The sequence below is a fragment of the Cebus imitator genome, unplaced genomic scaffold (assembly GCF_001604975.1).
Source record: "Cebus imitator isolate Cc_AM_T3 unplaced genomic scaffold, Cebus_imitator-1.0 Scaffold158, whole genome shotgun sequence".
Taxonomy (NCBI): Eukaryota; Metazoa; Chordata; class Mammalia; order Primates; family Cebidae; genus Cebus; species Cebus imitator.
Window position 1 is genome coordinate 3,541,946 of NW_016107473.1, and position 6,412 is coordinate 3,548,357.

At 40.8% G+C, this 6,412-nt stretch overlaps 1 non-coding gene across 1 annotated transcript; it reads right to left on the reverse strand.

The window, feature by feature from the left end:
- Window positions 1-483: 483 nt before the first annotated feature.
- Window positions 484-590, reverse strand: LOC119473424. The gene has a single exon (XR_005202636.1). It is a non-coding gene; the product is annotated as a U6 spliceosomal RNA (small nuclear RNA).
- Between the last annotated feature and the right edge of the window lie 5,822 nt (window positions 591-6,412).

Consider the following 6,412-nt stretch of genomic DNA (forward strand, 5'->3'; position numbering starts at 1 on the left):
AAGATTTTTGCATCTATGTTCATCATGGATATTGGCCTGAAGTTTTCTTTTCTTGCTGAGTCTCTGCCAGGTTTTGGTATCAGGATGATGTTGGTCTCATAAAATGATTTGGGAAGGATTTCCTCTTTTTGTATTGTTTGGAATAGTTTCAGAAGGAATGGTACCAGCTCCTCTTTCTATGCCTGGTAGAATTCGGCTGTGAACTCATCTGGACCTGGGCTTTGTTTGGGTGGTAGGCTCTTAATTCCTGCCTCAACTTCAGACCTTGTTATTGGTCTATTCAGGGTTTTGACTTCCTCCTGGTTTAGGCTTGGGAGGATGCAAGTGTCTAGGAATTTATCCATTTCTTCCAGGTTTACTAGTTTATGTGCATAGAGTTGTTTGTAATAATCTCTGATGATGGTTTGTATTTCTGTGGAATCTGTGGTGATATCCTCTTTATCGTTTTTTATTGCATCTATTTGATTATTCTCTCTTTTCTTTAAAAATATGGAATGCTTCACTAATTTGCTTGTCATCCTTGTGCAGGGGCCACGCTAATCTCCTCTGTATCATTCCAATTTTAGTATATGTGCTGCTGAAGCGAGCACCACAAGAGCTTTTAAAAGCAGAGAGTTTTCTCTAGCAGAAGGAAGAATCAATCCAAGAGACATAAAGTATGAGAGAGACTTGATTTTCTCTTGTTGAAGGGGCCACATGGAAACATGAGAAGGAACTGAGTGTTCCCAGCAATCTGAAGGAAACTGGAAGTGGATTCTCCTGAGAGCCTCCAGATAAGAGCTCAAGGCAGTCTGTGAGACTCTGAACACAAGTCCTGGCCAAGCCTCCTGGCTTCTGACCTATAGAACTGTGAGATGATTAGGGGTATTGTTTTAAGTTGCTAAATATGTAATAGTTTGTTCGGCAGCAATAGAAAATAAATACAGAGGTTGTTGCAATATTTGAGGTGGGAGATGATCATGGTTTAGATCTTGGACATATTTTGAAGCTGGAATCCAGAGGATTTCCTACTGGGTAGAATACAGGGTGTTAGGGGAAGAGAGGCATTTTTGCCCTGAGCAGTTAAAAGGATGGGAGGCCATTTACGGAGATGAGAAGGATTATGGGAGGAACAAATCTGGGTGGGAATATCAGGAGTTTTTCGTTGCATGTATATAAAGTTTAAGGCACCTATAAAACATCCAAGTGGAAATATCTAGGAGGTAGTTGATAAGTCTAGCTATCAAGGGAGAAGTCTAGACTAGATAAATACACGTGAGAATTATGAGTATATAGATGATTTTTTTTTAGATGGAGTCTCGCTCTGTCACCAGGTTGGAATGCAGTGGCACCATCTCAGCTCATTGCAATCTCTGGTTCAAGTGATTCTCCTGCCTCAGCCTCCCAAGTAGATGGGACTACAGGCATGCACCACCATGCCCAGCTAATTTTTTTTTTTTTTTTTAGTAGAGACAGAGTTTCACCATAGTGCCCAGGCTGGTCTTGAACTTTTTATCTCAAGTGATCTGCCCACCTTGTCCTCCCAAACGGTTGGGATTACAGGCATGAGCCACCACGCCACTCGTGTAGATGATTTTAAAGCCATGAGACTAGATCATTGTGGTAAGCAGAATTCTGACATAACTACCAATGATACTGCCCTTCTATAATCTCCTCCCTTTGACTGTGGGTGAATCTGTGAATTATGATATCACTCCCGTGATTACATTATAGCATATGGCAAAAGGATTTTGCTGGTGCAATTAAGGTTATTGTATTAGGTAGCTTGGGCTATCATAACAAAATATCACAAGCTGGGTGACTTAAACAATAGAAATTTATTTCCCCACAATTCTGGAGACTGGAAGTCTGAGATCAGAGCGGCCTCATGGTCAGGTTCTGATGAAGGCTCTCTTCCTGGCTTGCAGATGGCCACCTTCTCACTGCGTCCTCACGCAGCAAAGAGAAAGACAGAGGGCAAGCTCTCTGGAATTGATTTTAAAAGGATATCAATCCCATAATGAAAGTTTCATCTTCGTGACCTCATCTAACTCCAGTTTCCTCCCAAAGGCCCCGTCTCCAAATACCATCACACTGGGGATTAGGGCTTAGAGGTGTGAAACATTCAGTTCCCAACAACTACTAGTATGTATATTTCTGAGTTAATTAAAGGAGATAATCCAAATGGATCTAACTTAATTCCATGGGTCCTTTACATCTGGCTGCAGAGAGTAGAAACAAAGAGAGAAATTTGAAGCACAAGGGATTTCATGCATAAATCTTCCATTGCTGGCTTTAAGGTTGGAGGACAGCGGCCAACTTCCAGTGTGAGAATGTAGGCAGCCACTAGGAGCTGAGAGCAGCTCCCACCTGACAGCTAGCAGGAAATGGGGACCTCAGTCCTATAATCTCAAGGAACTGAATTCTGCCCACAACCTGAATGAGGTTGAAAGCGCATTCTTCCCTTGAGCCTCCAGGTAAGAGCTCAGCCTGACTGACCCCTTGACTTCAGCTTTTGAGGCCCTGAGCAGAGAAACTAATCACACCATACCTGGACTTCTGACCTGCAGATCTGTGAACTAAAAGTCAATGTTGTTTAAGCTACTACATTTGTAGTCATTCATTATGCAGTAATAGAAAACTGATACAATCACCAAAGGAATGAGTGTAGACAAAGATGAGAAGAGGCTCATAGGCTAAGCTCTGAGCATCCTAATGTTTAAAGCTAATGAAAAGAGGAGAAACCAGAAGAAAAAAAAAAGATAAGAAGGAGAGAACAGGGTGGTAGGAGGAAATCCAATAGACTGTGAGGTCCCGGAGACCAACTGAAGCAAGTGTTTCTGGAAGGAGAAAGTAATTGTCTATGCTAAAGATTACTGATAGGTCAAGTTGGATGTTTCTGTTTTATAGAAAGGAAAAAGAAAAAAAAAAAAAAAAACTCCAGGAGGGCAAATTACTTGTCCAAGGTAACATAAATGAACATTTGTAGAACCTGATCTTCTGGCTTCTGGTTTTGTTCTCTTTCATTCATACCATAATGTCTTCACCAGTATAATATTTTTATTTTATTTTTTATTAAATTGAATCTAGTTGAGAAGAAGATATTTTGTTTCTGTTTGTATGTTTATTTGCTGATATGGTTTGGCTGTGTCAATTCATCTTGAATTGTAGCTTCTGGGTTTTATGAAAAATAGAGGAGAGCAAAAATTTGTTGTTGACGTGGGGGAATTCCCCATGCATCCTTTATATAGAATTGAATTTATCTGTCACCAAAGTGTTGGAGCAATGTCTTTATATTGTAAAGCGAATAAATAATTTCCTAGGCTTTAGAAAAAGCAGGTGAGACATTCACCAATCTTCTTTTCTGTTTCTTGGCACACAAGCAAATTATATGTCCCAGCATTCATTGCAATTAGGTTGGTGTCTTGTCCAGAGCAATATGAGCTGGAGTAAAGCCTATCACCAGGCTTGGGATAAATGCCCTGAAAGAGCCATCAACGCCTGCCAATCAGATCCAGAAAACCCTAGGTGGTGGCCTAGCAACAAAATGAAACAAGTCTAGATCCTCACTCACTGCTTAGAGAAGAACCACATGTCTTGCCTTAGACTGTGGCTTGTATGAAAAATAAACTTTTATTGTGTCAAGTCACTGAGGTTTGGGGTAATTTGTCATCATAGCTCACAATAATTATTCCAACTAGTATAGGTTCCTCTTGCATTGTGTTTTCAATGGTCTCTTTCCTTTACTGTCTTGCATGCCCAGCAAGGTATGAACAAGAAAGATAAGATAGAAGCCCAGAGGATTTATGACTTCATCGAGTATCTGAATGATAAAATTTAGGTTTCTTTAAATAGATCTTGCATTTAGACTCGAGTTGATTGGAAAGGGCCTAGTGAGAATGTAGCAAGATCAGAAGAGAAGAGACATCTTGGAGTGATTAAAGTTAGAAACATTTTCAATTTTCTGTAGGTCCAGGAGGTACCGGAAAATACCCCAACACAGACAGAATAAATTATTACAAATATATATTGAGGTTCAGAGTCTGAACTAATCACTAAGGAAAGGAGACGGTGCTATACTGATATACAAAGGCAAATAAGACACCTCACCTCTGCTTTTTACACAATTGTGCCAATACCGACACATATACAGACTCACTAAATCCAATTAAGCCAATAGGTGCTTAATAGAACAAAAACAGCAGAATACAATTTAAAAATAGAAGGATAAGAAAAATCCTAAATGGCATAAAAAGTTGATGGGGTAGCCAGGCAAGGCAGTTTGAAGCTGTCGTCCCAACTATTCAGGAGGCCGAGGCAGGAGGATTGCCTTCTGGCTAGGGATGTGAGTCCAACCTGGGCAACATAGCGAGACCCCATCTCTAAAAAAGTAAGTTATGGAGAATGTGAGACTTGGGCAGAATGCTGAAAGATGTATAAGACTTTGGGAGTGGGTGTGGGGAACACAGGTAGGAGAATTATAACAGAAGTTCCTGAAAGGAACTCATTTAGTGTGATGTGTGTATAAGGATGAATGCATGTATGTGTGGGGGCTGGGTAGACAGAAGATTGGAAAGATGGAAGGAAAAGCTAGGGCTACAGTTTGCCAGTTACTCTTCCTTTTCCTCCTTCTCCTCCTTCTTTGGTACAAGCACAGACAACAAAGAACTCTTTAATGCCCTACAGAAGGACAGTTTCAAGTCCTATGGTGTTGTTATGAACCTTCCAGAAATCCTAAGCAGCAATGGGACTGCTGAATTCAGAGAAGATAAATTTTTAGCTTACTGCAGCCTCAAACTCCTGGGCTCAAGCAATCCTCCTTCCTTAGCCTCCCAAAACACTGGGATTACAGATCTGAGCCACCAAGCCTGGTGCTTAGTAGAATATAATTTTTTTTTAAGAGCAAGGGTGTGTATCAGTATATGTTTATCTATGAAAGTGGTCAGTAATGCAGTTCACCAAATAGTTCTGGCTCTCCACCTACATGATAGGATTATTATTCTGTGCCCCCTTTGAGGTTTGGTGTGGCCATAAGACCTACCTTGGCCAATAAAATGTGAGCAGAAGAGATGAGTATTACTTTCAGTGAGAAATTTTAAGAGCTAGTATATGACTGTAAGGCTATATTTCCCTGCTCAGATGGTCAGAGAAGCATGGGTTAAGATGGAATCTCCACCAACCGGGATGAGCACAACTCCTGCTGGAGTAAAAAATAAACTTTTTATAGTAACTCATTGAAATTTGGGGCTTACATATTTTTGCAGCTTACCGTTGCTCATAGTGACAAGTAAATATTGCTAGTTCCAAACATATGTGATTGACAGTATATTGGTTTCCAACTAAAGCTGTTATAATAATATCAGAAGAAAATTGCAGCTGGCCTGAAGATTTGAGAATATTGAATGAAATCCTATCTTTCTTTCTCCTCCTCCACCTTTATTTTGTAGAGACAGGGTCTCCCTATGTTGCTTAGGCTGTTCTCAAACTCCTGGGCTCAAGTGATCCTCCTGCCTTGGCCTTCCAGAATGGTGGGATTATAGGCATGAGCCACCACATCCAGCTGAATTCCTTTCTTTCTTGATAAAAGTTGATAAGGGATTGGAGAGGAGTGGAACCAGGAAAGGAGAACAGCAAAGAGCATCCAGTGGGGTGGCAGAAAGACTGAGGGTGGAGCCCTCAAAACCAAGGAAAGTTTCTGGGGGGAGCATGATCAACTCTATCAAATGCTGCTGACAGATCAAGTTAGATGAGAACTGACCATTCGATTTTGCACCAGGGGAGTCACTGGGGACCTGGATCAGAGCAAGTTTTGGTGAAGTGGTGTTGGGGAGGGAAGGCAAACCCTAACTGGAGGGAATTCAAGAGAAAAGAGAAAACAAGAGAAATAGAGAATATAGATATGTTTTGTTTTTAAGGAATTCATTGTAAAAGGAAACAGAGAAGAGGGAAAAATAAGGTCCTGAGAGTTTTTTGTTCTGGTTTGGTTTTTGTTTGCTTGTTTTGAGACAGGGTCTCACTCTGTTATCCACGCTGCAGTACAGTGGCAGGGATCTTGGTTCACTGCAGCCTCAACCTTCTGGACCCAAACCATCCTCCTGCCTCACTGCCTCAGCCTCCTGTGTAGCCAGGACTACAGGTGTGCACCACCAAGGCCCAGCTAAGTTTCTATTTTTTGTAGCAATGAAGTCTTTCTATGCTGCCCAGGCTAGTCCTGAACTCCTGGGCTACAGCAATCCTCCCACCTCGGCCTCCCAAATTGCTGGGATTACATGCATTAGCCACCGCTCTTGATTGAGAAGTCTTTTTTAAAAAAAGAAGAAATGACAAATTTTTTATGCTGACAAAAATGATTCAGTAGGGAATAAAAATTATGAGTTTTTTCTTTCTCTTTTCTTTCTTTTCTTCTTTTCTTTTCTTTTTTTTTTTTTTTTTT